Raw genomic sequence first — 17,846 nt, 5'->3', positions numbered from 1 at the left:
CTTGATTGTGCACAGTGTCTAAATCCCCATGTTTGGTACTGTGATGGTGTGGGGGTGGTGCGGATTAGCCCAAATGAGGGAAAATCAAAGCAAAAAAGGGGAACCTGCTCAGAGCATGTTTTGTGCACCAGCACCAGTATTTATAGATTACATGTAATTTAGGGTCATAATTTATTAACTACACTAATATGAAATACAAGTATTGACATAAAAGGGAAATATGATTTTTCATTAGTCTGTCATAATCTGACTTTGGTGTATACCCCCTATCCACATGTTTCAAAACCAAAGAAACTGTCCCCTGCCACCTAAATATACCACCGTACAAATTAACTCTTGCAAGCAATAATTCCATCACATTGATGCGCGCGAGACAACCTTGTAGATGAACGTAAAAACCGTCTTTCCACACCATTGGTTGCCACATTGTCCGCTGTTTAAAGTGTATGATACTTCAGGCTTCTGAATGTTGAGCCGGGGTGTAGGCTGTGTTGTGACCGGGGTGTAGACTGTGTTGTGACCGGGATGTAGGCTGTGTTGTGACCGAGGTGTAGATTGTGTTGTGACCGGGGTTGAGGTTATGTAGTGACCGGGGTGTAGGCTACCGAAGCGGCAATATAGATGGTTGAGGTTCGTTTTTGCATAATATCTCAGTTGATGGATATACTTCGCAGGAAAGCATATGGTTACGGAAGAAAGCATTGATTCAGGAATATATGGAAACAAATATATCCACTGTACACTTTCCAGTTTTATCAACCGCCAACACAATCCCGACGATAGGAGCAAGTTTGGCACGATCAAATATCGGGGCAACACTGTTTTATCGTCAATTTTACACGTGACCAATAAATACGTATTATCTATTTAAGTTTACACATATACTGTCAGTGGTATACTCATTTAAAGAATTACATTCTTTACAAAATGTTACACGCTGCATTGATGTGTACTCAAATAATAAATTAAGAAATTAAGTTATCTGCATTTATTTCCACAGTTTTTATTGCCGTCTTTACTTTCTGTATCCTTGGGTGTTTTTTTTTTTTGGTAATGAGCAGTGGCGGATCCAGTCCTCACCCTAGTTTTATTTATTTGTGGAAATAATTTTTCTTTTTAAATAAATATGTCCAAAACACTAAATTGTGTGCATTTTATTTTGTAGAATTCAGAGAATGAGCTTCAGGGGGTGTCTCCCCGACCATAACCCCACTAGGACTTCGTCCTTGACTCAATGAGGGATTCAGAACAGTCCCCAGACCCCTATGCAGCCTTTTACCGCGCCCCCTACTCAGAATTTCTGGACCCATTTCACAATTGAATACAACTGTTTTCCTTATCATCTGATTGTAAAATCCACTAACAATGATTTTCCGAAACACGTCCTAGTTAAACTGATAACTTATCCAATATCAGGACTATGTTCAACCTGTCTGTGAAACACGTTCTAATTAAACTGATATCTTATCCAATCTCAGGACTTTCGGAAGGTCGGTGGTCTCTTCCCAGGTACATTGTATCTGGGTTCTCTCTCCCACCAATAAAAACTGGGCACCACCAAATAACTGAAAAATTGTTGGGTGTGGCGGAAAACATCAATCAATCAACCAACCAATCAATCAACCTGTCCGCGAAAATCTGATATCTTATCCAGTCTCAGGACTATGTTCAATCTGTTCATTTACTGATTCTTTATTCCTTTTTGTCGGCAACTCAGTTGCATTTTTTAAAAATGTTATGTACGTGTTTAATTTGAAATTGAATCTAGCAAAATATCATTTTCAGGCTTTCTGATATGTTAAGCTGTATTCCATATATAGTTGTCAGCATTTCGTTTTGTAGAAATTTTTTGTTTGAATTTTTTGTTTAGAATTTTTATCCTTTACCGTGGTGATTTGATTTTTGAAGTTGAAGTATGTGGGTTTTTTTTATGTTGGTATTCCTACATGTATGTAATCTACATCAACTGAATTTTGCTTTGAATTGAATGTTTAATGATGTAGAATTAAGGAAATCATTAAATTTTGAAAAGTATTATTTCAGCCCCTCAGTTTGGAAATGCCTTTAAGGAAAAGACAGTCACTTTTATGAAATGAAGTTTTAGTTTTGCATTTTGTCAGAAATAAAAACATTTTCACGAATTTAGCAAATTTGTTGAATTCCAATTCTTTTAGCTAAATTCAGAGATGGTATTTTACCAATTAGGTTGAAAATCGGTGAGATACGAATGATAGAATTGTACTTTTTCATCTCTGAATATGAAGATGAAATCAATTTTTAAAAATGTAATGTCTCGCAAATGTTAAATCTATAGAAAATCAATCTGTCAGTATGGGATGTAATCGATATTTTCGTAAAATTTGGAATTTATAAATGGATCGGACCCGTGGGTTGTACTTTGGATATCTCCTTGTTATAACACACGTAAATATAATGAAATATTTACTTCAAATAAATCAAATCAAATGATCTTTATTTAAAGTCGGACGTGGTGTGTAAGTATAACAAAACAACATTAGCTCTATTTAAGAGCTATTCAATAGAAATTTTAATAAAAAAAATTTTGTTGCATCTTTGTGATATTCTTCTTGTTTTAAAACATACTCTGACATTATGAAAATAGGTGCTGACATTATGAAAACGGTGCACATAAAACGTCCTTTATATACAAGTGAAAGGCAGACCTTTTTTTCATAATATTTCTAAATACAATACAAATTTCTATGGCTTATGCCAAACAAAAATAACATGTTGTTTACCAAGTTGGATCAATTTTTAATCAGCATTTTTGAAATGAGAAACAATAATATACAATGTAAGAGGTAAAAAATGTATAAGTTTTTATAAAATAAATGTATACCGTAGATTCTACAACGAGAAAAAATGTACCAGGTATAACTCAGATGCTTATTCTACAGATGTTCATTATATATCATAAATTCTAAAAAATAATTTTATATATAATACAATATTGTTATACATATACTGTATTTCTGGACAGCTTAATTTGCTGTACACTCTTCTTTATTCTGTATATTTGGTCTTCTGATTGTCACTTTTTCTTCCTTTCTTAAGCTTTTATGCCTGACAGGGCCCAGAATTGGATTTGTAAATAAATAAATAACAGAAACAAAGAAAAGAATCGTATGTAGATATGATCAGGTCTTTGTCTATTGTTATCTAGATTTTCATCATTTTGTACCTTCTAGTATTTCCTTTGTATTTGTTTTTTTAAGGTCTCAGTAATATAACTTCTGCTTTGGCTAAATTCAGACCAGATCTTAGAATTTCACCGAATTCTGTAATAGCTTTAATTGCCGCTGTTAATTACTGTACTAATATCTCAGTAATGAATATAGAAAACCGGACAGTCCTCAGTCTTTACCATCAGTGGATTAATGAAAATATTAGAATTTGAAGATACCTGAATTTTCATGCAATAGTTGAAAAACAGATCTCTTATGACATCTCTCTCTCTCTCTCTCTCTCTCTCTCTCTCTCTCTCTCTCTCTCTCTCTCTCTCTCTCTCTCTCTCTCCCCCCCCCTCGTGAGTTGTTTGGATTTTCACTTCTGTAGATTCTTCCGTAGATTTTCCACGGCTCGTGTGATAATTTTGTCCATGGCATTTTTACCGGCCCTTCAGGTATTCAGAGCAGTCCTAGTGATTTATTCTTGGTGCGAACGTTGTAAGACGGTTTGTAGAGGTTTTCCTGCATTTCTTCAATCTGATTAACTTTGGCGACACAATTTCTTCCAATTTAAGACGTATACTTAGCAGATTCGACCGCAGGCCAGCAAAGACATTTGTAAGGTTACTGCTCTTGACCTACCGGTCGATTTGAAATAAATTAAAATTAAAAAACAAACAAACAAAAACCCACCCATAAATCTATTCATTTTTGTTTTAAAAACGAACATTCTTTTTTCCATAACGGTAGTCAGCTTACTCCCGTTTTTAAAAATATTTGAAAAAGAAAATATATGCTAGCCTACTATGTGGGAGAACGTGTTTCTAGTTCAGAAAGCGCACCTGTTCTAATGTCTCCGGACATATGTGACATATCCGGTTTCAAATTTTACTTTCTCTACTGTCACTTCCTTTTGCTCCAGGATGCTGCTGATGCGGTGAGTTTGACGTTTGGTAAGCAACTGTAGAATTATTTAGAAATTCATTAATCTTGCTTCTGCTATTACTATTTATGCTTAACCAGCAATGATGTTGGCTAACATATATAATGTCATAAAAGTATTGATTTTTTAAAATCTAAAAGACGAGTAGGCCTAGTTACTTTTTATTAGGCCTATTTATTTTATTTTTACTTTTGATGACATGTAAAAAAAAAATTCTTCTCAAAATGAAAATCCCAAAGCAACAAACTGTGGGATGGATTAAAATTAGTTCCCAAGTTTCATCACTCTCGCGCATATTAATTTTCTATAGATTAAGTAAATATGCTCTAGACCTGTCCTGCATTACCGCTAATAAAACCAACATTGAGAAATTGAGAAGTATTGATTAGCCAGTTGAATTTATATGTATCTTGGTGTCAGTGCTTTAACAACTTTCAAGGCAAATGGACTAAATGATGCACATTGCCAGTCTACAGGGGCACGAACACAGTAAGTCAAGTGGTCCCGGGTCTATGTTTGCAGGGTGCTACATTATCCGTTGTCTTTCTTATGTTATACGGAAAGGTACTCTTATAAACTAAATTTTCAGTTGTCCAGAAAATTTTCAATAGTAGATTGATCTACTTCATTTTAGAATTTTTGTTAATGCATAGAAGACCTTGATACTCTTACTGTTTGCGTCAGTTTTTTAGGCGTAGTCATTTCTGGTTTATCACCATTAATGTACAAATAAAAGTGTATCACCTGTTAGAATGGACTTCGATTCAATGCAAGTATCGCATTTAGGAAATTTTTGCAATAGAAGGGCTGGTCCCCCTTTTTAACAAACATCATTTTCTGTTATCTATATGTGAAAATAAAGATTTATTTGGTGACTCCCCCCACTTTTTTTATGGCAGAGGTAAACTATGGTAAGAATGTAAGGTTGAAATTACTGAATCTATGTTTCCCCCTCTTCCGGAATTCCACATTGTAGTCCCTGAAATGTTCTATTTTACCATTTTTCTGTTCGCTCACCATGGTGTTCACTGTGCACTATCCGTTCATAGTTTTGCATTTACAAAGTGTTCACCATGTGCTCGCCGTACGTTCACCATTCAGTCTTTTGTCTTTGCATTGTCATCCAGAATACCAAAGTGAAAGGATTGGCCTTCATTACGAGGCAAAAATGAAAAAGGAATGTGTGCTTAAGAATGGAAGAAAACTTTCTTATTATATCAGAATTTTTATTTTGAAGTACAAAATGTGAGGATTATCAACTGTGAAAGTTCAAAGAAAACTGCAGACCACTCACCAATTTGTCACATCGAGACAATTAGAAATTAAATTGATTTGACACCATCTGTGTCGTTTGTTTAATGCATCTATCTTGACTCCTTTCGAGGATGATTATTAATTATGTGTATCCCATATGACCAAGCTCGTTAATTTTAAGCCATGCATGTACACCTGTAAAATCAGGATGTCACTACAGTGCTGATTACTAGACTATATAGTCTTTCTTTTTCACATAAATTATATACTGATGCATTAAAAAATTAAGTACCATGTATCATTTTTTATGCCCCTGAGTTCTACTGGTACCAAGATATTTGTTCTTGTGACCTTGACCATTTTTGGAATTGGCCATTATCGGGGGCATTTGTATTTTACAAACACATCTTTTTTCTTACCTGGTTATGATTTAAGCACAATCCAAGGGAAAAATCTGAAACATTCTGATTAAATAGATCATCTTTCGTTCACTATGCGCTCACAATTCACTTTGCGCTCCATTTGCATTCTGTGTTCGCTCAGCGCTCACCGAATTGCGTTCACCGTTTGCTACATTCGTTCACCGTGTGTTCATCATTCGCTCACCATGCATTCACCATTTGTTCATCGTTCAAGTGGGAAAGAACATTTCAGGGATTGTACATCCCTCTGACACACACCAATAATGCTGGCTCTTAATTTCGACATTAAAACCAGTAAGTAAAATAAGAATGAAATCGTCTGATTGTTAGCTAAACCGTAAGTAAGCATGCATGTCTAAAAAAAAATCACCAAATCACGGGAATTGGGTAGATTCTAAAACATGAAATACGCACGGAATGGAAGAACTTGAAAATTCCCTATTGAGCATTATTATGATCTTTTCAAAACATAGTGCATGATCCTGGCAATTCTGTGAAACAGGCTACTTATGCTTTGGGTTTGTTTTTCTGAATCTTTGTTTTTATTGTGCTATTGTCTTCAAAACCTCCTCATTTTTGTTGAAAATTCATGTATCTTCATTTTTAGCTCACCTGAGCTGAATACTCAAGTGAGGTTTTCTGATGTCTGTCGGTCTATCTGTCAGTAAACTTTTTACAGTTTGGAGTTCTCCAGAACTATTTGGCCAATTTCAACCAAACTTGGCAAAGAGCAACTTTGGGTGAAGGGCTTTCAAGTTTGTTCAAATGAAGAGCCAGGTCCCCTTCAAAGGGGAGATAATCACAAAAATGCAAAAATGTGGGGTCATTTAAAAATCTTCTCAAGAACCAGTGGGCCTGAAAAGCTGAGATTTACATGAAAGCATCCTGATATATAGCTGCAATAATGTAGCCCTATCTAATTTTTTAATTCTGACGTTTTCGGGATAGGGCTACAATTCCATAGGATCTCCGTAATGGTGCAAAATAATTTTATGAATAACCGATAATAAACTCTATGTATTAGTCCTAAATGTTGTTTACACCAAAAGGAGTACCAACTTTGTGCTCGGGCATGTCTAATAAAGGTGTTTTTCATTAAATATAATGTACAGCATGCAAAATTCTTCGTCTGCTCCGCCATGCTTGTTATCGCGAGATCTTGTAGGTGGATCTAATGAAAAACCTAAACATTGACAATCAGCGCGAAAATGTAGTTACTCGAGCCACTTCGACAAAGAAAGGGAAATCATATTGTTGCAGAAAGAATTTACACTCTGCTGTTCAGTTTTTAACTTGATATTAAATTCAAACCTTTTCAATACCGACGAAATAGCTTTCGCCTCCATACTTGTCCATTGATGTAAATACTACCTTATATGGCATATGCAAATGACTTGACAATCGGAAGTTGAAACTTCAGTACATCAAACATGGCGCACAAATATGAATCGAGAAATTGGAATTCATCGAAATTGTTGAAAACGGTAGAATAGAGCCTCACAAATCTTAAGTTGCAGGTTGTAAATTTATATATTGACTAAGAAACATAGAATATCATTTTATTTACGTAAAGAAAGTCAGGAAATGTTTAGAATGAGCGCAAATGTTGCGGGAGTGAATCACTCCCGCATTTGCACCATTACGGAGATCCTAAGGAGTTGTAGCCCTCTCCCTAAAAAAAAAAAAAAAAAAAAAATCAGAGAGGGCTACATTATTGCAGCTACCTGATATAGTGCAGATTCAAGTTTGTAAAAACCATGGCTCCTGGGGGTAGGATGGGGCCACAATAGGGGATCAAAGTTTTACATACTAATATATAGAAAAAAAATCTTTAGAAATCCTCTTCTCAAGAACCATTGGGTCAAAGAAGTTTACATTTGCATGAAAGCTTCCAGACATAGTGCAGATTCAAGTTTGTTACAAACATGGCCCCCAGGGGTAGGATGGGGCCACAATAGGGGATCAAAGTTTTACATACTATTATATAGAGGTCTTCTTCTCAAGAACCATTGGGCCAAAGAAGTTTACATTTACATGAAAGCTTTCTGACATAGTGCAGATTCAAGTTTGTAAAAATCATGCCCCCTGGGGGTAGGTTGGGACCAGAATAGGGATCAAAGTTTTACATGAGAATATATAGGGAAAATCTTTAAATATAGGCGATGGTGACTCAGGTGAGCAACGTGGCCTATGGCACCCCCCCCTTTTTAAAAAAAATCTTTTGTTACATTGAGAAGTCATAATTGCTTAACCAAGCAAGCTTTGCTGCTCATTAAATCTACATGTATTTATCAGTAATATGGAATGTCTTAGATCTTATTGATACTTTCGAATTGACTCATGCAATGCAACTACAGTATGATAAGTCCCTATAATGTAACTAAAGAATACAACAATATCAAATCAATTGATTTTTTAAATTTTACTGAGGATCAATTTCACATACTGTATAAGTGGAATTTTTAGCGAGACGCAGATTTAGCAATTTTCCCATAAGAATTGGTTTAGTGAGAGCTAATTTTTAGTGACTTTATAATTTCAGGAAAGGTAACTGTTGCCTCCTATAATAAATTGTTAGTGTTCTTCAATTTTAGCGATCTCATCACTGTCGCTTTTATTGCCAAAATTAAGTCCTCACTAAAAATTCTGCAAATACGGTATATATGCATATATTGAAAAAAAAAATCTTTTTTAGTCCGACATACAGTTCTTTGTCAAAATTTTAAACTGTTACTGCATGGGCAATACTGTGGAAATTCATTATTCACTTTACTGTGACCTTTGGCGTGAAATACCCAAGTGATAAACTCTCCACTGGGACTCAAACCAAAGGCTTCTCATAGGTTCTGGCAGACCAGGTGGCACTTCTGATATCTGGGTATTCATTTTATGTATTTAATATTTAGTAAAAGTAATAGAAAAATGAAATTTTCCTTTCCATTTGTTTCATTGTTCTGATGGTTGGTGAGCAAAAAAGTATTTTCCTAATCTGAGGTGAAGGTTCAAGTGGAGTTTTCTAATAAGAAATGTAGTCTGTTCAATGGAAGGACTACATCCCTCCAAGGGGAGAATTTTAGAAAAACTTTGCTTCTCAAGAATCACTTTACCAGAGAAGCCAAATCTAATGAAATTTATTGAAAATTCAAGTACTGTATATAAAGTGGAATTTTTTTAGCGAGACACAAATTTAGCGATTCCTCCATAAAAATTGGTATACATATTTTGCAATTAAGAGCTAATTTTAGCGACTTTATAATTTCAGGAAAGATAACTATTACCTCTGATATGGAACGAATTGTTAGCGAAATTCAATTTTAGCGATCTCATCACTCTTGCTAATAATGCTAAAATTAAATCCTCGCTAAAACTTCTGTTCTAAATCATTACCCAGTTCTTAATATTTAGGTCACAATCAGGACTGAAAGTTAGAGAGTCACATAGAAATATATGAATTTAAAAAGAAATGCAGTATGGAAGCACAAGGGTATTCTTTCTCAAATTGATATGCCAGCGTCATTATTATTATAGGGAACATTCTGTTTGTTCTCAGCATGACCCTGTTGTCAGGACAGAGTGGGGCTACAAGGCAGCTTTAGAGTTTTACATGCCATGGGACTCAGGTGGGCGATTTGGTTCATGGGCCTTTTGTTATTTTCTATTTTCCTACTCCAAATGGTAATGGTTATTAATTTTTCACTGCAGTGATAATTTCACAATTTTACCCCCTAATGAAAGCTGAAAATGAAAATATTATTGTGTAAACAATATTTATAATAATTGCTTTCAGATTTGTTGAGTGACGTAAGCGGAGCTTAGTTTGTCAGTAAACAAGTTCACAGATCCATAGACTCTGAACAATTAATAGATAAAATCAATTCTCAAATATTTGCTGTTGAAGCCTGGTTGATCTGTCCATGTGTAACTGTTATCCACTAAAAGACAATTTCCTTCATTTATTGTCATTAGTTATTAAGTGGTGTTAGACAGACAGTTATTGATTGGTGGACAGTATTGGTTGTTTATTACATGTCCTTTCTGTTTTGCACTCCTACATCAGAGGAGTGTTGAAGTGAAATTGATTTGCCATTCAGGGTAATGAGTGATTTTTGTGCACACAATGCAGGACATTGATTATCAGAGGAAGGTGAAAGCCTGAGGTCTTTCCAGAAGTAGTCCTTTTTTTTTTTTTTTACGGCCTATAGCGTCACTTTTGATAGATTTCGTTTCATTTACAGGTTGGTTGTGCCTCAAGAATGTGCATTGAATAATTGATGCTAAACATAACATGAATGTTATGCTATTATTGGTGAAATTAATCCGAGAGAGTCGATGATTCGAGAGAATGTTGCTGGGTAATTACAGCTCAAGTATTTAATTAAAAAATCATTGAAATAAAATTATTGGTCACGAGACAGACTACATTTTAAAACAACATCCATGTATGTAATTGTGTCTGTACATGATGATGTGAGTTAATTTCATTTCAACAAAATTTAATCATGCCATGAAGCTTTGGTGAACAAAAATGAAAGTTGATGCTTTTTAAAAAAGCTACCCCTATTTTGAGGTACTGAACATGAACCATTTAAACCTGGGTTAACGTTAGTAACTGCCATAAAGGAAAAAAGAACTCTATGGTATTGTAACAAAGAAATTTACATGGTGTCCATTGACCTTTAATTATCAGTTTGTTCATTAATTAATCATGATTGTTTGAAGAGTTTCTTACTAGTTTTCATTGTTCGAGGTCCCAAAACCTAAGACTCACACTTAAACTGTAGAGCTGTAGAGTAAGGATGGGTAATCAATGCACATATCTGTAGTTCTTCTCCCACCCCACACGGGGAATTACTGACACTTCTAAAAATGCAGCATAATTCCAAGCTTTCTACTGATTTTGGGGTTTTTGTTGTTGTTTTTTTTTTTTGGGGGGGGGGGTGCTGGATTTGTTGAGGATGACGTAGAGCTGTGTTTTCCAAAGATCCGTTATTGTCCGCCAAGTCCTATTGATTAATGGAAAGGGAACACTCTCATCTCCCCACCAAAATCATCAATAACGAGAACTGAGAAACATTCAAAGTATATCGGATTCTGATTGATAAACATTGGTTCTAGATTGTGTGGGATTATTGCTTCTTTTCAAATGTAAGTACATGCAATGGGTAACACAGTGTATGCATATAAAACCTGTATTATAGTACCATAATAGATGGACTGTTTTACATAGTATTGGCATTCATGTCCTTACAAAGGTCAGGAATTTTTACTCATGCTATATTGCTTACAGGGGTGAGTGCTTCCAAGGAGATTTTCTTCTAGGAGGTGCAGTGTCTAGAAATGATGAGATTGTGGACATTGGATATAAAATATTTATCATCCTTTGGTGTTTAACACTTAATTAGAAGAAATGAACTAAGTTATTTATAACCTCAGACCTTAAGGTATAGGACACTGACCGAATCTGAATAATGATTGTAGGATCTACAGTGTAATGAAGTGCTGTTGTTGGAAATTGAAAATTTTGACGGATGTAGCAAAAAATTATTTAGTTTGAAGTCATTAAGACAAAAAATGAAACTCCTGTTGGACTTGATAGATTGCCAGCCTAAAACCTCAGTCCACTGAATTAATCGGAGGAATGATGAATTGTAAAAGTGACAAAGAAAACATTTTAGAGTTTGGTTTTGCATCAATAGCTTATTTCCTGTCGAAAAATGGTGATGATATAATTTTCAGACAAGAATTATGTTTGGAAGCCAATTCCATCAGAGATTAATGATCATCTTTATTGACTTTTGAAATCTTGAGATGGAAACTCAAAATTTGCACTTGTCAGATTGCATGCCCAGTCATTTTCCTATAGCTTCGTTTGACACAGCAGTCCTTAAACAATCTAGAGAAAAAAGTACTGAGGTCCTAAGTAGGGCAGGAGTGGGATATTTTTGTCATGCAAAAAGAATTAGGAGCCACGGGATTGAACATTCTGGTTCAGTTTAATTCCTCATCAAATAGCCATATGGTAGCTTTAAGTCTGCAGAGCTTTCACTTCAAAGAGGCAACATGTAGAGGTTTCAGCTCAAGACAGTCCATGAGAACCGACATATCGTAATATTGGACCTTGGGGTTGGGGGGGGTTGGGGTTGGATATACATGTGCTGGATATCAACAGTGTGGAAGAGGGAAGGTTTGTATGTCAAGGGAAGCAGCAGTAAGATGAATTATTTTGTGATAAATATTTTTATGCTTTCTTGCATACTGATATCAGTATCATATTCCAGTGGACCTTAGATCTGATAGTTTTGGTCAGTACCGGCAAGTCTTTGTTCTTCTTTTAGATGGAAAAGTTTCACACCAGGGTGATTTCATTTATGATTTATTAATCATATAAATGATCTTTAATAGTTTCATAAACTTGTATGGGTTACTGTAAAAGTGGTTATTTTTGCTGGGGGTTACTCAGTACGCATTTTTTCCATGTCCAACATTACATGTGGGGGAAAAATATGCAGTAACTGAATATAATGTATCAAATATTTATAACTATACATGGGGTGGAAATTTATGCGCTTATTACGCAACCACGTAATTAGTGTAAATCACCCACATGTAAACAACCAATTTTACAGTATGCTTAGCAGTGGCCATAGTGATATTACAATAAAACCTTCTAATCAGACATGCACTGGGAATATACAGTGTGTCGGGATATACAGTGTGTCGGGATAAACCGGAAAAAAACCAACCAAACAATGAAAATGTGACATTGAGATTGAAAATAAGGGTCAGAATACCCAGTGAAACGGACTGCTCAGGTGCCAGATTAGACAGTTTTTACTGTGTTATGTCTTAGTTTATGTCTAAGAACTAAAGGCCATACTGATGCCTGAGTTTATACCTGGCAGTCACTATAGTGATATTGTGTCTTGAGTTTTCACTTCCTACAAGCTCTGACTAGTGGGATAACCCTATAGCTCAATCATTAGGGCACTGGGCTGTTGTGCCAGAGGTCCTAGGTTTGATCTGCAGATGAGCCACTGTAGTATACTTGACTCTGATATATTTGGGGCCTGGGTAATCTCTGGTGGGTGAGAGGGATTGCCCCCAGAACTTTGCCCCACAGGCGTTGGCACTCCAAGAGAGTTGGGATGCTTCTCTCTCTCTCTGTGGAGGGGGACAATGTGGTAGTGTTAGATACATGGCCTTCCTACAGCTCTGACTAACGGGTTAACCCTTTAGCTCTGGTGCATTATGTGGTAGTGTAGATACATCACCTTCCTACAGCTCTGACTAGTGGGTTAAGTAAACTTAAGTTAGATACATGGCCTTCCTACAGCTCTGACTAGCGGGTTGAGTTAGATACATCACCTTCCTACAGCTCTGACTAGCGGGTTAAGTTAGATACATCACCTTCCTACAGCTCTAACTAGTGGGTTAAGTTAGATGCATGGCCTTCCTACAGCTCTAACTAGTGGATTAAGTTAGATACATGGCCTTCCTACAGCTCTGACTAGCGGATTAAGTTAGATGCATGGCCTTCCTACAGCTCTGACTAGCGGATTAAGTTAGATGCATGGCCTTCCTACAGCTCTGACTAATGGGTTAACCCTTTAGCTTGATCGGTAGAGCGCTGGACTGTTGTGTCAGAGATTAATTATTTAAGTATTAATCCTTTAGGACTGCTCTTAACTCTCCCTTTTTTAAAAAAGATAGACTGTTTAATTTGCACACAATATAAACACACATTTTTTTTTTTGCAAATGGTATACATATTACATACATTTATGGTGTTCCATTCACACACTTCAGAAAGTGTTATCATATAATGATTGGAGTAGTTGTTTTTCACAAAGGTATAAAGTTCTGGAATCAATCATACAACACCTATCATCTATATTTCCTGAACTCAATGGAACCTCCTCAGAGACATTGATTCAGTTTTATTTGCATCCAAAGATTTGACTGGGATCAATTAATACTGCAGTGTAGAGGAAAGCAATCAATAGAAAACAGTACTTAGTGAGCTCTATATATTGTTAATTTTAGCAGATCTTTATTCAGATCTAAAGCTAATACTAGGTCTACAGTCAGACCTAAACTAAAGCTTAATACCTTGTTCATTCTATATAGTCAGATCTAAAGCTTAGTACCTCATTTGTTCTATAGTAAGATCTAATGCTTAGTACCTCATTTGTTCTATAGTCAGATCTAAAGCTTAGTACCTCATTTGTTCTATAGTCATATCTAATGTTTAGTACCTCATTTGTTCTATAGTCATAAGATCCAATGCTTAGTACCTCATTTGTTCTATAGTCATGAGATCCAATACTTAGTACCTCATTTGTTCTATATAGTCAGATCTAATGTTTAGTACCTCATTTGTTCTATAGTCATGAGATCCAATACTTAGTACCTCATTTGTTCTATATAGTCAGATCTAATGTTTAGTACCTCATTTGTTCTATAGTCAGATCTAATGCTTAGTACCTCATTTGTTCTATAGTCAGATCTAATGCTTAGTACCTCATTTGTTCTATAGTCATATCTAATGTTTAGTACCTCATTTGTTCTATAGTCATAAGATCCAATGCTTAGTACCTCATTTGTTCTATAGTCATGAGATCCAATACTTAGTACCTCATTTGTTCTATATAGTCAGATCTAATGCTTAGTACCTCATTTGTTCTATAGTCAGATCTAATGTTTAGTACCTCATTTGTTCTATAGTCAGATCTAATGCTTAGTACCTCATTTGTTCTATAGTCAGATCTAATGCTTAGTACCTCATTTGTTCTATAGTCAGATCTAATGCTTAGTACCTCATTTGTTCTATAGTCAGATCTAATGCTGAGAGTACCCTGTGTGTTGATTGATTGATTGTATATTAAATTAATGTTTAACGTCCCACTTGAGAATTTTTCACTCATATGGAGACGTCACCATTGCCAGTGAAGGGCTGCAAAATTTTGGCCTATGCTCGGTGTTTACAGTCTTTGAACAGGGACGGTCTTTATCATGACACACCTGTTGTGAAACAGGGCCTCAATTTTTGCGGTCTCACCCGAAGTACCACCCCATTTAGTTGCCTCTTACGACAAGTAAGGGGCACTAAGGACTTATTCTAACCAACCTGGATCCTGGGGGTAGGGGGTACTGATGACCTATTCTAACCAGGTTCCCAGGGGGAGGGGGTACTGAGGACCTATTCTAACCCGGATCTAAAGTCTTAATACCCTGTGTGTTCCATATTCAGATGTAAAGCCCTAAGGACCATGCATGTTCCATTAATGCTGACAGAATTTTGTTTAGTCAATACTCACTGTGTAGTAAACAGGCTTGTTATATAGATGAGACTGGGTTGGAGTGCGAGAAGGAATTGGGGGTATATATTATTTTTTATTCATAGCTATAGCTATAGTGCATTATATCAATTTTCATGTTGTCAGATTTGATTTCCTAGTAGGAGTACTTTGAGAAAATTGAGCTAAAATTTCACTGCTTGGTTCCTTTCTTTGATAAAGGTTGATCTAAATGCTTATTTCTGGTTTAGGAGATAACATATTAAGATGAAATATACATGTTTTAGAAATTTAATCTTTCTATGATTTGACAATTAATTCCTTACAATGTAATTAGCAAAGTATGTTAGTTTATAGCAACACAACATCTTAAATCCTGTTAAAAAAACCAAGGACCATAACAGCATCAAGGCATAACATTGACAGGAGTCGGGTACCACCATTCAATAACTACACCATGGTGATATCAAATATGTCTATGTACCAAATTAATACTGTCCAGCTCTTAGGGTTTCACTTTCCTATTGATTGCAGTGGATGTTCTGAGATCACATATAATATTTCTCATGTTACATATACAGTCAGAATCCCTTGGCCTTGTTGCTCTATTCCACTAGGGGGCGCTGAACAACATGAATGAATGCTGTTCAACCTGAGCAACCGTCCTCCCTCACTGAACTCTGCTTTCAGGTCACTGGATACACAAAGAGCTGGAAAAAAAAAAGGTTTTGACCATAGAATTTTTCCATTTCTATTCATTCTGTATAGATTCCTGTTGATTATCACACACCCTAAGGCTATCACTGAAGAATTTAAAACTTCAGTAAACAAATCAGGACTGATCGAGGTATACATATCAACTTGCTCATGAGTAAATGGTGTTCAATTTTAAATGCCAGTTAAGGTATAGTAACTCCAAGATAATGTATTTTGTAGAAAAGATACTTTTTATTATAAAATGCCAAAAAAGAAGAGGGCTGGCTTCTAGGGAAAATTCTGCCATTGTCTTGGGTATTTGTAGTTGACAATACAGAGTACAAACGTCTTCGTGAGATTCTGTAATAAATCCAGTTGAGTACTCATTCACTTTAAAAAACCAATTCTATTCATCAGTGCGTTTGTGTTGGTATAATTTCCCAAGATTATTGCAGAACTTGATTAAGTGTAAGAACAGAGTTTTAATGTTGTCTACTGATGTAATTGTTGGAGAGATGCCTACTAGGAACTCAAGGAAGTGACCATTTTTTCTCCTTTTTTATAGCACTATAAGCTGCTGTATTTCCAGTAGAATCATGGAAGAAATGATAAAAGGAATTTGAAAAGAATTTGATATGTAATCATTTTGTTATTAAGGAAAATGAAGCTTTTTCTGGAAAATAAAATCTGTATATTAACATATAGAATTTTAACATATTTTTCATCACATCTGACATCCAATGCCCGTCACAAATTGATGACATTGAAATGATTGATTGAATACTGTTTAACGTCCCTCTCGAGAATATTTCACTCATATGGAGACGTCACCATTGCCGGCAAAGGGCCTATGCTCGGCGCTTACTGCCTTTGAGCAGGGAGGGATCTTTATCGTGCCACACCTGCTGTGACACGGGACCTTGGTTTTTGCGGTCTCCTCCGAATGACCACCCCATTTAGTCGCCTTTTATGACAAGCAAGTTTTACTGAGAACCTATTCTAACCTGGATCCCCACTGGAAGACATGGAAATGACAGATGTTGTAGTGTAGGTTTGTTACCGACTAGTGTTACTTGAATGGCCTCTGCTTAGGAAGTTATATTTTTAGTCCCCTCCCTGTGTGGGGTGTGTTTTAAGGATGATTCTTAATTTGTCACAATTTAGAGAATTGTCATAATTTAGAGAATTGTCATAATTTAGAGAATTAAAAGATACACACCGTATGTGGAGACATTTTCTTGAGTTATAAAACATGTTGCTCATAGATTCATGTAAATTACTCTTTTCTTGCTCATTGTATAGTTGTAACAGTAGAGCTAAATGGAGTGTGTGGAACTTGTATAGGGGACTGTATTTTTGGTGGAACAAATGACATATTAAAATACAGTGATACTTGTCTAATCCATATGTTGTGCAGAACAAATTATGTTGTGCAAACGGAACCTAACATTTTGGCACTTAAAACTTTAAATTCTGTCATAAAATACTCTGTTTTCTGGATGTTGCATATGACTAGAGGATTTTTTTTATTTTAACAAGGAAATCTGGATTAGACAAGTTTCACGGCAGCATCTCTTAATATTCCCTTTATTTGAAAAAAATTGAATGTACTGATTTTGTCTCCATTAAAAAACAAATAACTGCAAGAAAAGATTTTCAAAAGTATATGACTGGGAATGTCTTAATTAGTAATTGGCAAGGTAACAAAGTATGGAAAATTTGCATGATGATTTAACTACCCCTCTTGAGGTTATTTTGTAATGCCCAATCCCTGATATTTAACTTGCTACCCCTCTTGAGGTTATTTTGTAATGCCCAATCCCTGATATTTAACTTGCTGTGATACTGTAAGGAAAAACGTTTAACCTAGGCTATATCCTGATTTTGACTACGGATTACTCCGTTTACCTGATCAGGATGTATGGCTCATGACGGGTGTGACTGGTTGACAGGGGATGCTTACTCCTCCTTCGCACCTGTTCCCACCTCTGGTGTGTCCAGGGCTCCGTGTTTATCCAACTCTCTATTTTGTATTTCTTATAGGAGT

At 35.7% G+C, this 17,846-nt stretch overlaps 1 protein-coding gene and 1 long non-coding RNA gene across 5 annotated transcripts in view; both read left to right on the top strand.

The window, feature by feature from the left end:
* The first annotated feature begins 360 nt into the window (after positions 1-360).
* On the top strand, positions 361-2,760 carry LOC125662197 (uncharacterized). The gene is made up of 2 exons (XR_007365296.2): positions 361-630; positions 1,166-2,760. It is a non-coding gene; the product is annotated as an uncharacterized LOC125662197 (long non-coding RNA).
* A 902-nt stretch (positions 2,761-3,662) lies between these two features.
* The window catches only part of LOC125662189 (protein IWS1 homolog), a 45,428-nt gene continuing 31,244 nt past the window's right edge, over positions 3,663-17,846 (top strand). The window contains exon 1 of one of the 4 annotated variants that reach the window (XM_048894367.2): positions 3,663-4,141. The gene's annotated coding sequence lies outside the window, so the exon portion shown is untranslated. Of the gene's footprint in view, positions 4,142-9,725; positions 10,043-10,736; positions 10,953-17,846 lie in introns of those variants that run through there. The other 3 variants (XM_056152918.1, XM_056152917.1, XM_048894370.2) reach the window with 3 other exon arrangements.

Source organism: Ostrea edulis, chromosome 1 (genome assembly GCF_947568905.1).
Source record: "Ostrea edulis chromosome 1, xbOstEdul1.1, whole genome shotgun sequence".
NCBI classification, from domain to species: Eukaryota; Metazoa; Mollusca; class Bivalvia; order Ostreida; family Ostreidae; genus Ostrea; species Ostrea edulis.
This window is presented reverse-complemented; position numbering and strand designations above follow the sequence as displayed.